At 40.7% G+C, this 13,532-nt stretch overlaps 1 protein-coding gene across 1 annotated transcript in view; it reads right to left on the reverse strand.

The window, feature by feature from the left end:
• The window catches only part of ATP13A3 (ATPase 13A3), a 58,794-nt gene extending 46,414 nt beyond the window's left edge, over positions 1–12,380 (reverse strand). Inside the window, 1 exon segment of the mRNA XM_068405999.1 lies at positions 12,332–12,380. The gene's annotated coding sequence lies outside the window, so the exon portion shown is untranslated.
• Positions 12,381–13,532: the final 1,152 nt, after the last annotated feature.

Raw genomic sequence — 13,532 nt, forward strand, 5'->3', positions numbered from 1 at the left:
AGCAAACTTGAGCAGAACATTTCAAGCTTTCAAGAGCTGAAACCAAAGCTTCTGCCCACAGCATCTTGGACATTAAGTCCCATATTTACTTTCCAGTCCTCCTCCTTTATGTAAGGGATCCTATTTCAGCATCCATAAAAATAACGTACTATTTCTCCACTGGCTGCTTTTGAAAAGACTGGCAGAACCTGCAGCCACTGAAAGTGAAAAAGGGACCATTTTTAAACAGACTTGCAATTACAAAAGCTAGGAGTTGATTTCAAAGGCTGTAAGAATGCCCTGCTAAAATCCACATTATGTCATCTTGTCTCCAAACAGTCTGTTATTAGGATTCATCATCCCTCACTCATTAGTTTCAGGATCTCCTCAGAGGAAACAGCTTCCAAAGTTCCTTTTTATGGATTCTTACAGGCTTCAAGGAGCTTCTGAACACAGGTGTGCCTGCACTCAGCACTTCTGCATCTCTGATGCGCACCACTGTTGCAGTGACAACTTCCACTTAGTATCTAGGACCACAGCCGTGATTTGGGACAGATGGGATTATGCTACAGCCTGGGCTCAGAGGGATCCACATATCTGAGCTGCAGCACAACACTAGAGACTTCTCACGCCACCTGACAAGCCTGACACCATGTGCGAGATCCTGCCCCCAAAACATAAAAGCCACGTCACTCAAAGATCACTTCAAAACTGAAACAGATCACTTTATACCCGATATACAATTTAGCCAATAGTCCGGGGACATCACATTTTTATGACCATAAAAAACAAAGTTTACCGCATTTTACTTCAACATACACCAGGATGAGCTTACGTGTGTTAATTTAGATTTATGTGTAACGCTTTCGGTATTATTTTAACTTACTAACATTTATCGTAAGTTTGTGGTCCAGACTGCAAACGTAAAAGATACTTTCCTTGAGAAGCACCTTCAATCTGAGAAATGCACCTTACTTGAATGGAAGTCGTCACGATTTACGGTTCTCCAGTAGCTTGCAGCTGAACCCTTAAATATGAAGTTATCCACATAATGTACAATAAATGTTTGGATAAGACCTACAAGCTAAAAGAACTATGGAAGATCAAAAATCCTCCAGCTATATTTTGAAGGAAGTTAAGGTTATAATTTGTACTACAAACAAAGCTTAACACTTTAGTCAACCAACTAAGCTCTAACAATAAGTATGACATAATAGTTTAATGAATACATGGAAATTTTACAAGTACATGAGCTAAATTTTAACAAAGCCCTCTACTCAATACCTATTTTATCACTTCCCATCTTGGGCCTTCTGTTATAATACAAGCTTTTGTTTCTGTGTTTAGGCTTAAGGAAGACCATTGTATCCAACAATCACCAAACCAAAATTGTATTTACATTTGTAGAGTGTATTCTTTGTAAAGTATACTTTTTGCAGGCTGCAATAGCAATTGCAATGTTTATAGCAAAATACATGCTACATTAAGGAAAGATAATTCTACATCTAACAATAAACTCAGTATCGCAATTCATCATGATAACGAAGTACTATAGCCAATACTATACTCAAAACTTACTTTCTAACTGGTCTTCAGATCATTATTTTCAAACCACTTAAAAATTTGCTATTAATGTAACAGCACATGCCCAAGTTGAAGACATGTTAGAAGATAATTTAGGAAAGCACTCATTCATATCAAGGACAACTAGTCAAGCACTTCACCACCTAACCTTCCCGGCATCTCATTTATCTTACTTCAAGCAGCACCTATTTACATTAATGAAAATTTTCAACTGGTAAATCAAGCACCAGAAGTCAAAATTGCCCAAAGCTTGTTCCCACTCTCAGGCACATAGAAATACAGTCTTTCCTTGCTTCCTTTTTAGATTTCTGGATCTCCTACCTGGTTGCCATGAAAGAAAGAAGGTCTGTTCCACAGTCAGGGAATCGAACAAAGCATATATTTCTTTCAGATGTTTATTGTTTCTTTCCTTTCTTGGAAGAGTATACTAGACATTTGGGTTAGAAATCACAGACTTTGACAACAGGGACAATGAAATGTTTTATTTATTCTTGGAAGAGAAAGTTAAACTGTTTCAGATACCTTGGGTAAGGCATGGCGCCATTACACCCAGCATGATTCAATAGCTGAGCACTGAAGCTGTTTCCAAAAAGACGTTCCTTTCTCGCACAGGGTGTGAACTTTACTCACTCCTTCTATTTTATTAAATAACCAAGACTGTTATGGTCAGATAATGGAGATGGCAAAGATGCCCCATCCCAGCACCAAGAGAACAGCAAGTATTCTAGGGAAGAATTGGGAATCTGAAGACCCAGACCCAGCAACAATGGGTCCTTTCAAGGAAGCATTTCCCCTCAGGGGCTGTGCCAAGAGCCCAACCTTTCCTGTGTGGCTGCCGCCTTATTGTGCAATGTAGAGTATCTGCTTCCTGGGATATATTTGCTTTTGTAGTATGGATGCTCAGTAAAAGGAGGCAATGACTTTTTTTCCTCTTCCTCTAAATTCTTGGAAAATATTTTCGAGGTTAACATAAGAACATTTGAATCAAGTTTCTGTTCGCCTACAAGGAGACCATCAAGCACAACCAGAATAATCACAAGAAATGAACTTTCCTCTAAAGTTTAGACATTTAACTTTTGTTTCCTCAAAAGCACATATAGTTGGCATACAGCTATGACTACAGCATAGTCCGAGAACCAGTCATACTCATCATAAGCAATCTGCTTTAGTGTCTTTCTTTTCTTTCCCATCATCAGTATAACTTAGTACCTCTCTTTGCTTTCAGTCGAGCATTCTGAGACAAAGCAGCAGTATTTCTTCGCACCTTCCTGAAGTCATGATGTAAAACTTAAAGATTCTTAAAGTTCAACTATGCGACTGCTAAATCCACACACACAGGCTATCTTCCAGATTAATGGAAATAGCACCAAGTTGTACTCACTTCTAAAAATGTATTCTGTAATAAGATCTATACATGTAAGCAGGTTAAACTTTAGCACTTAAACCTGAGTTTTCTAAAGTTTACTGAAAGTACAATTTTTTTAAACAGTCATAATAAATTGATACAAAGCCTTAAGGATGTGGCACATTCACTTTACTTAATCAGAAACACTTCAAGGAAAGAGCTCTTCTTATGTGTAACCAACCCACCAATCAATAGAAACACTATGCATGACAGAAATTGCTAAAACTCTAAATATCATATATAAATACTAAAAATTAAAGTTAAAAGGTTTTATCAAAGAATTTAACACAATTTAAGTTGTCAAGCAGGACAATTTATTTGTCTTGATCAAATTCTAATAATGAAATAAGTAACACAAAAATCTGCAAACAAGTTTCATTCAGAGCTTAGACTGCTGTAGAAGGCTATTTTCTTATGCACAGGAATTTACACAACCTGACAGCTTAGCTCCTGAAAATTATTAATTTACTCTTAGAACTACCATATGAGGTAAGGTAAGAAAAATCAAGGGGGAAGTTACACTCTCATCTCCATGAACTGAAGTTTGACAAAGACAAGAACAGAACAGAACAGACGTACAGGACTGTAACATTTAACACAATTCCTCTATGTCTGTAATGCACTTTGGCCCACGTCCATCTAGCTACTACATCCCAGTCATTCAGAACAGTCCCACTAACCCAGAAGAGCTTTAGCAATTTAGTAAACATCCCTCAGAGAAGGACTTCTACAATCCATGAAATTAAATGAACTCACAGCAGCCTACTACAATACGTTTCATCATGCCTTAAATAGCTCAGTCTAAACGATACTTTACAGTGCTTGTGTACCTATTGGGAATGATTTCCACCGCATCAGCAGTGGGAGACATCTTCTGTAGAATGGAAACAGGCTCTGCAAAAATCTGACATATGATCTCCCTTCAACTGCTGCAGTCTCTGCACTGAGGATGACAGTCAGTAAAGGTCTTCAGACTTGCTTCTTCCAGTAAGCGATAGCTTTTGGTTATCACTCCATTTATAGTTAACTTTTATCCTGCACACTTACCTAAAAGGAGAAATTCTCCTTTAATGTATCACATCTAGAGCAATATTTACATCTACATGTGAGCTACCTTTTTAAGAATTTTTTTCTTTCCTGGCCTATAAACTTTTTTATAACAGTACTAAGAGATGTAACTGTATCCATCTCCTCCGCTATAAGGAGAAAAGTTAGTTTTCTTAAAACCAAGGCTGAAATGTTTTAAGTAAGTACATTAACTGTATCAAGGAGCGCTCTTTCCTCAAGCGTTGACCTCACTGACTGAAATAGCACCACTGTGTAGCCAAATATTCAGAAGTAGCCTCTTCTCAGATACCTCTGGTCCAGATGCTCCACTCAGATTTCCCTCATCGGCCTTGTTTTTTTCATAAATATTACGTGAAAACAGAAGTCAGCTTTCTAAAGCACCACTAAGGACTGCCACAATCCTCCACATATATTAAATGCTTGAGGAGCTTTTACTCTAAACTCTTTGAATGAAAGTAACCGAAGTTTACATAAAAGTGACCACAGGGCAGCTCTGACAAAGTTGACACCTCAGCCTGAAGCTTCAACAGGATCATAAGACTTAAACATAAACTGAAGCCTTGTAGAGAATCTGCAGAGTCCTCAAATTTGTACGGTCCTCTCAGAAACTACAGCACAGTAGCTTAATTCCAGATGCAGTAGGCTTTATCCAAGATACGTAGCAAACCAGTGGGATGAATAGAAGTTTTTAAAAATGCCTTCATTTATCAAGGTAGAAAAAAAGAACTTAGGAAAGACCCAACTTAAACACTTATCACAACTCGCTGTATGAATATGCACTTTGGTTTCTCCTTGGCCACAGCACTCGGGAAAGGAAATCCAGAAGTAACTACTTTATCTGAATGAAAGCAAAACAATCAAAAAGGCTTTGAAAGAGACAAGCTCTGAACATTACCTTATTTCTGTGGAACATTAAGAAGAGAATCAGCCACAAGTTACTGTATTTTTACTATCTTTCAAGCTGATGTTATAGGTATCAAGCCCATTTTCATGGCTGTATTTAATAGATACACTACCACGCTTTCAAAATTAAGAAATATTAACTTAGCTAAAATCAAAATTGGCATCCAAGGAATGAGGATATTCCCTGATGGAGAAAAGCACCGATATAAAACACACACTTCAGGAAGCTAGCAAAGATAAGATGGGAGGATACAGTGAAACACAGAGCAGATGATTCACCACAAAATATTGCCCCATGAACTCAGCAAACTTAGCTGCCTAGGTATAGCCCAACGTCCACAATATCAAAAACTGCAGTCTCCAAGGAAATGAGCTTTACAAAAGGTGAACTACTCCAATCTAGCAATAAGTCAACAGAAAGCATTTTCTCAGGGTGCATGCCAAAATACTCCCAACCTGATACAGCTTCTGTTGACAGTACCTAATCAACCAGCACAATTACTGTCTGACTGCAGTCTGTGTACATTCTCCTACCACATCCATCAATGTTCCACATAACAAGTGTTTCCTGACTTCAGCGGGACAGACAATTATGGCATTTAATATACTATTGCTTCCCAGATGTTTATGCCATCAGAGGATAACAGCAAGCAGACGAAACTGAAGCACTATATGTTTGTTCCACAGGCAAGACGCAGACTACACAAATTCAAAATACTTTGTGCTGAAACCTGAGCAAGACACTCCTATGATCTATTCTACCAATGGAGTTATGTGGACCAGCAATCTCCAGCAAAGAGACGGCATCAATACGCACCAAATAGTCACTACTGAAATGACCACAGGCTAAGAACTGGTGTTACAAACGCTACTAGCATACCGGCACCAGCTTGAGGCACAAAAACCTTCATAACACATGCTCAGAACGCAATTATGCCAACAGTCTTGCTACTGACAGAAACTGTCTCTCCGGGGAAGGGATGTTGCTGGATAAATGAAAAGGTGGCACAGGGAAGAGCGCTATGAGGATACCTACATTTGCATGCTATAGAGCAAGGACTCTGTCAAGCTGACAAGATCGTAAATTATTTTTCATTGTGCTCTCCCCCTATAAAAGTCATACAATTTGTGTGTTGAAACTTTATGTGTGTTCCTACATTTTTGCCTGTTTATTACTATAGCAAAGCTACTTCTGCTGGAAAAGACATGGTCATAAGAAAATGCAATTTCTATTTCAAACAAAAAATAAAATTTGCAGATGAACTAACGAAACTTAGGAAGTCAGGAGCCCAAGTACACTTTCAATCAACGGAGACTGCACAACAGGGATTTTCCAAGTGCTTCTGTTCACTCAGACACATTACATCTGCCTCTGTTCCAGACACACGTCCTTCACCATAGGTTGACCTCACTCAAGCACTATGTAACTGTTACAGCAGTACAATTGTACAGAACAACAAATAGGCAGAAGCTGTGTTTCATTCATACGCTGTCGGCATTTAAAGCCTGGCTGTCCAAACTGGAGTCAAAACCATTACTCCTTTTCACGCCACAGGTCTTCAATATTGCCAGTATTAAGGCTCAGTAGATTGCCTCTAGCAATAAAGCATGGTTATGACTCAGGAAAGTAATGTCAAGACCCTCTCTTGAAATACTACTTAACTTCTTTGTGGTCCTCGTCAAATGGACCAACTGAAGACAGGGTTAATCCAAAGAATGCACTCTGCAAGACTGCACATTTGTCAGCCCTTTTATGTTCCTGTTTGAATTACCAGTTGGTCTGAAAAGAACTTTTTGCTGGCTTGTCAGATCTGGAGTATCACTACAGTGACAGAAGCACCAGTTTTAGACAGCAGCATCCTCAGCCAAAGGCTGCTCAAGCCAATGGAACAACCCTTTGAATTCACTGGGCTTCGGATCAAGCCTTCACAACGTAGTGACAACGGCAGATTCCTCCACTCCTCTAAGATAAAAACAGTTCCTCTGTTTGAGCAGCAGAGGTAAGAAAAACTATCCCTCTGCTCAGAGAAAAAATTCTCTAGCAATTTAACAGTAATAGAACTTTTCAGAAAATTAATCTGTACCCAAAAGTTATAGAGTTCAATAAATACTATTAAGAGGTGAAGGTAAAGTCATGCAGGTAAGGCAACATAACTGCCAACACCACGTTGCAGGCCAACCCTTATCTGCATGACTGAACTTTCAGCTCCTGCTATCTACTACTGCATTAAATGTATCCTCCAGAAGATAAGCTCTTGCTATTGTTGACGTTAAATGCTGTGGCAGATCTAAAGGCCAGAGTTCACAAGGGTAACTGTACTTTATTGATTTGGAGACATGGTATGACAGCAAAACGGATAGGATTAATTTAAATGTTTCCACACATTCCAGTTATCTTACAAATCAATCACTGAAATAGAAGGAATAGTTGGATCCTTTGTTTTGTCATGCAGTCTACTGTAGACAGCCAAAAGCAATTATAAGAGTGCATGAAAATAATGATAAATAAAATAGCACGGCTACACGCACAGTTGGACTTTCCACTTTGGAATCTATCCATGCTCACTTAGGCTCCCTGTACTGGTGAATATACCGAAGTATGTGTCCTTCAAAAAGATCTTCAAAGCCAAAGGTGGACCCTTCTAAGTATGGATCAGAAGCATTAGGATTACCACCTGAGTCTAAAGTAGCAATCTGAAGCTACTAAGACTACTAAAATGACTGAAAATTCCTCAAGGCTCTGCTACACTGAAGTTACACACACACCCTCCTTGCCATCCTGTAGTACCTCTACCACAGAGGTTTAGAACATCCTGAAAGAAAACTTGCTCTGTTTGCAAGAGGCAGCATCCTAGGAAAGAGAGTAACATCCAGAACACTGTTACGTTTCCAAAACGATACAAGCACCACTACCAACGATACAAGCACATTTGAACCTGTGCAAGGTCTAAGCTCACATGATATGACCAAGCAACGGACAAAGAATCCTGTGTATCTCCTTGGCCCAAACTTGACACAAACTAGAACTAGAATCCTATAAAATGAGATGAGAGGGACATCAATAGAGAATTTAGTCTATTTCCCAACCTAAACCAACTATACTAGTCTTTCTCAACACATGAATTTGTGGCCACCAATAAAAGACTTCTTAAAGTACCGTTTTTACTGTGAGAAAGTTAAAAGCTTAATCGGTGTTTTCCTTGATGAAACTTAATCCCATTTCAACTTGTCCAACATGGTCATTGAAAATAGCATTTCCTTCTTACAAATCTTTTAAATACTTGAAATATCTTACATTCCCCTTAACCTCCTCATCTCTGGCCAAAATAACTTGGATTTTCTTCCATCTTTATCAAGTTGTTTCCTCGAACTCTGATCATTTTCATTTCTCTCCTCTAAAGTCTTTCCAAGTGGTCCACATTCTTCTGGAATTTTGGCACCCAAAACAGATGCTGTCTGCTCACTGAGAGTATACCAACAGCAAATAAAGCTGATGGATTTAAACTTTACATCTCACAGACAATACTCCCATTTAAACATCCCAGTAACATATTTGCCTCTTCTGTAAACAGCATGACACTGACTCATGTTCAACTTGTGATCCAGTACACCCCCAGGTCCTTTTTCTAGTACCTAACCAGTTATTCCTCACCCTGCATTTGCACAGCTGGTAATTCCTGCCTAAGTGCAGTACTCTACAATTGTCCCTACCGAATTCCATCCTATTTTTCAGGTCATTTTTGACTCTCATCCTGTCTTCCAACACATTTCTAGATAATATCTTCGCATTTTTTGAGCTGTTTTGAGAATTGTACAGCGAATCTTATCAGGGCCAGGTGACACACAGGAACACCTAATGGAAATACACTCTAGTGTAAAATACTACTTCATCACAAGTATTAATGAGATTAAGCACCTGCATGACACTATGTTAGAGAAAACAAGCAAAATAGTCACTGAGCACTTTAAATGTTCTGCACCTTCTGTAGATACGTACATTCTCCACTGAATCAAGAGAGACATTTTCCAATCTCCCTCCTGCTATTAACGTACTTCTACAGGAACCTTGCTAGCTTTTATGCCTCTTGCTAGTTGAAATTCCATTTGCACTTTGGCCTTTCCAACATCTGCCTCTGCTCTTCCTTTACACGTTCTTCATAATGTGACTTACTTTCATGCTCTACATTTTTTTTTCTTGCATCCAAGGTCAGTACAAGCTCGTAAGCTGGTCTTACCACTTTCTGTACTTCTCAAAAGCTATCCCTTTTTGCTCTTCCATCTCCTACCCTTTATAAGGATCACAAGCTCTAATTTCATAGCCATCGACATTTGTCACCTCCCATTTTGACATCCTCTAGCCAGAATGAAATCTAGAGGAGTTGCCACTTTTGTTGCTGTATGTACCTTCTAAACTGAAAATGTCACCATCACATAACTTTGACAAAGGTCAAAAAAGAAAGAGAGTTAGGTATTTTGAAGGATGGTCTTTTGGTCTTAAATACCACATAAAATCTCAATCCAACTAAAGTAGTAATGGACTTGCTACCATTTCCAGTACCTGGTCCTCTTCCAAAGAGCTGCTTTAAGATGAACAATGCAATGCCACAATTCTAATAAACCAGAACCACAAAAAGGGCTAAATTATTTCAAAGGAAAAATACACAATGAAAAACTGAAAATACAGAATGGGTGCAAAAGGTAGCTAATTCTGGTAGGACTGATAGGATTATGAATACTACGATTGAAACTGCACCACTTCAGAGCAAGCAGCTAGACTCTATGGCCACGGAGACCCCTTCCCAACCCCAACCTGTGCACGGCGCTCCATGCAGATGGTGCTGAAGTTACACATTTTAGAAAAGGAGCAGCAACATACAGCACTTCAGATTTTTGTGTAGACCACATCCATAACTCCTGAAGAGTAACCATGAATCACCCATCCTTTTGTATTTAAGTCTGCTTTTCAGCTACCAAAGATTAAAGCTTATAGTCTTCTTTCAATCAGGAATAAAGGTGTCAGACTTGAAGCTATAGTACAAGTACAGTTTACTACAAAGTGAACTTTTGTTCTCTGCTAAGCAGATTATTTAACAAAGGAAGTAGCTTTTTTATGAATGAAAACTATATTTAGCTCATTGTGTAACAGTGAAAGTGAAACACTTTAGCATTACTGTTATTTAAAATATTTAAATGTCTAATTGGGAAATTAGGATTTTTGAACTAGGATTTGTTTTGTACAAACTCTCCCATAACCAGATCCAAGTACTAGTCAGAATGTTGGGTTTTTTTCACCACCGAAAGAAAACAAAATCTACTAATCTGCACAATATCATGCCTATAGATCCAAAGCAGGCTTGGCCATGCTAGATGCCATGCTGTGGAGACTGGTAATCCCTGCCCAAAAAGCCATACACTTACAGACACACTCCATTCTCCAATTGAACTCTTTAAGCCATTCAAAATACGAGTCCAAATGCACACTGCAGAAGCATACGTTTTTACATTACGCTGATATTGTCTGGGTGTTGAGAAAATGAAATCTAAGGCAGTCCTTTTTTCTAATTTCCAAAACTCAAGAGTTTTAGAAGAATTAACTAAAGGACTTTGTTTCACAAGGTATTTAAGGAATGAAACCTGTTCCTTCCATGTGAGCTACCATCAGGTTCATACCAGACAGGCATTTAAGAAGCAAAGTGTTAGAACAGTTCTCGCTGGCCTGCTGTTAAAGATGCTTAAGTGTGTGAAAAATGTCTGAGTTGGATGGTACCAGAAGTAATAATTCCTGCAACAGACCTTGGACAAGCTAAGTCAAAGTAATCCACTGATGGTATTTTACAGAAAAAAAGCAAACAGTATCTCAAGGTTGCCAGAAAAAGGAACAAGTGTGCAATGGTTAAGATGCTTGACAAAAACCTGACCTTTCCATGTCACCTCCCAGTTCTAGCACAGCTTCCCTCTATGACCTGGGCAACCCACTTGGACCTGGCTTTAACAATAAAAAGGTATTTTACTCCCACAGAATAAATGGAATTTGTCTCCATATCATTGAAAATCTGTGTCTTGTTGACTGTTTTATATTCCACACAGGAGACCATGAGGATACTACCTCCTCGAGGCAAATGAGAAAAATTAATCTGAGCGCTCCATGACAATACAGATTTTTTTTTAAATTTCTTTTTTAAAGACAATTTATTAGGACCACAGCAAAACAGTTTGTCTGATGCAGCATGCCTGTCACATGGCACACTAGCAGAAGAGGACTGAATTTCAAAGTTTCTCAATCATACTCAGCCATCATGATGCAACTTCCCTCCCTGCTAGGCAGCCCCCACCCCCACGCCCCCTTGCCAGGAATTGCATGCTGCCTGACCCCGCAGCTAGGATCTTTCATTCCTCTCTCTTCAGGTTAGGGACAAATTAGTGCCTGCCAGAGCCATCAAGCCCTCCCTAGAGGAGAAAGGGATAAGTGAAAAAGAAATACAGCAACAGACACTTGATTCTAGAAGACAACTAACAAAAAAATTAAGGGATGAGAGAATAATGAGCTCCAAGCCTAAAGAGCACTACAGGAAGACACCAAGCAGAGCACCTAGCACAGCACCAGTGCTCCCGGAAGGTATTCAGGAAGGCAGCAGCCGCTGTCCAGCAGCTCCGCTGGAGACAGAGTCTGCAGAATTGCTCGGATCCCTTTCACTGCTTTCTCCTCCTTGTGGCATGGACAGTCAGCTTTGGCCAAAACCAAAGTTAACAAGATCTCTCTTACCCATTTTCTAAAGCACTTTAAAAGCTGAGTACTTTCGGGTACATCAGTTTTTCCTGGCTGACCTAGATGCTCACACTGGAACTCTCCATGCTGCCAGAAGCCAGTGTTCTTCCTCACAGGTGACTATATCAACAATACACAACATTTTTATTTCACCAAGCCATCTTAATGATACACTTCTTAGAAGTCAGGAGATTTAAGTCAGTACCAATAAATTTCCAAGTCAATTATACAGTTCAAAGTTGACATAGTACATCTTCTTTAAACTTTGTAAAGTTGTATTTGTCATTAGCCAACAAGAAAAAGGAGCTTACAAAACTAGCAGTATGTGACCCTTACTGTCATGCTACATACCAAGACAAACATTTCCTCAGGGTACATGCAGTCAAGATCTACTGCTGTCAGCAGTGACACTGCTACATGGACACTAAGTTGATGAGGGCCTGACTTACACCATAGAGTATATTTAAATAATGCCAAAAAAAGCTGTTTCTCCCTTGGTTCCAGAACATCAATATTCCACAGGAGATAAAACAGTGTTGTGCAAAAGTCAGTTTTATTTTAAGAAAAGGTAAAAGTAGCAACTCTTTCATATATGATGGAACTGATGGCAGAAAAATATAGCTAACCTGTCTGAAGAGCCAGTGTGTGGACAAATCTCATATATAAAACGGCTGAGTCACCTACAATAAAAAAAAAAAAATATACAGTCAGCGGAATGAATAGGCTGAATGAAACTTAGTCTTAATTGCCCTAGCTAAGACAATACCATACAGTTCTCGCGAGCGCATACAGCAAAGAAAATACGTTAACAAATTCTAAAACTGGAATAAAACTCTCAGCCAGCTCAGATGAAGAGGAAGCAGTCAGTCAGAATGGCCAGACAAGATCAGCGTTCAGGTTCAAACAGTTGAGAGTTAACCATCTCCCGTTGCTGGAGGCTACACTGTCTCAGCCAAGGGAGACAACAGCTTCTTGAATGGCTCCAAAGGCATCCTGTGGCAGCTGCCGGGACATACGGGTCCCAGTGCCCAAGCCAGAGCACTAGTGGAAGCAGCAAGCTTTTAGAGCCAGTACTGCAGATACTCAAGTTCTTCCTCTTCACCTTAAATATCAATGCAGTTTTTAAAACTGCCTTGTCAATTCCGTTTCAGTTCTCAGTGTTTAATTCACCTAGGAGTTGTTTATGCCTGAACAAGCATAAACAGGCCTCCTCTTTGGGATGCAGCAGTGGTCATCAGAGGTGCTGCAGGGCGAGATCACCACCTCCACAGCTCAGCTGACAGAAGTACTCTATGACCTTTGCCAACAGCAGAACGCACTGACTCCTCTGCTGAGAAGTGGATGAGATGCACCGAGTCCTCTTCTTGTGCTTCGCTGGGAAAGTTTCTCTTTGGTGCACGATCGCTAACACTGCCCACCGACCCCGCCACGACACGCCACGCTGACGCGTGCCCAAGCAGCGGAACGCTTTATGCACCGGTGTCCGGTACCCAGAACCCGCAGGCGGCACCGAAAGCCGCGCAGAGCAGACGGAAGAAGCACAACCAGACTTGTGCCCGAGCTGCTGGAGGTGCCGCCCGGGAGCCCGGGGCAGCCCGGGGAGCGGGCCGCTGGCGCGATGCCGAGCAGCGGGAACCACCGGGCCGCTGGGGAGGCGGCGCACGTGTCCGGCGGCCGGCAGAGCCCGGGCAGCCGCGCACACGCGCTGAGCCACACGCCCGCCCCTTCGGCCGCGGGGCCCGCTCCGAGGAGCGCGGGGGGCAGCTAGTCACGGCGGCGACCCCGCCACCACGACCCCCGCGCCCGAGACGGGCCGCCCCGCGGGGG

Source organism: Nyctibius grandis, chromosome 8 (genome assembly GCF_013368605.1).
Source record: "Nyctibius grandis isolate bNycGra1 chromosome 8, bNycGra1.pri, whole genome shotgun sequence".
Taxonomy (NCBI): domain Eukaryota; kingdom Metazoa; phylum Chordata; class Aves; order Nyctibiiformes; family Nyctibiidae; genus Nyctibius; species Nyctibius grandis.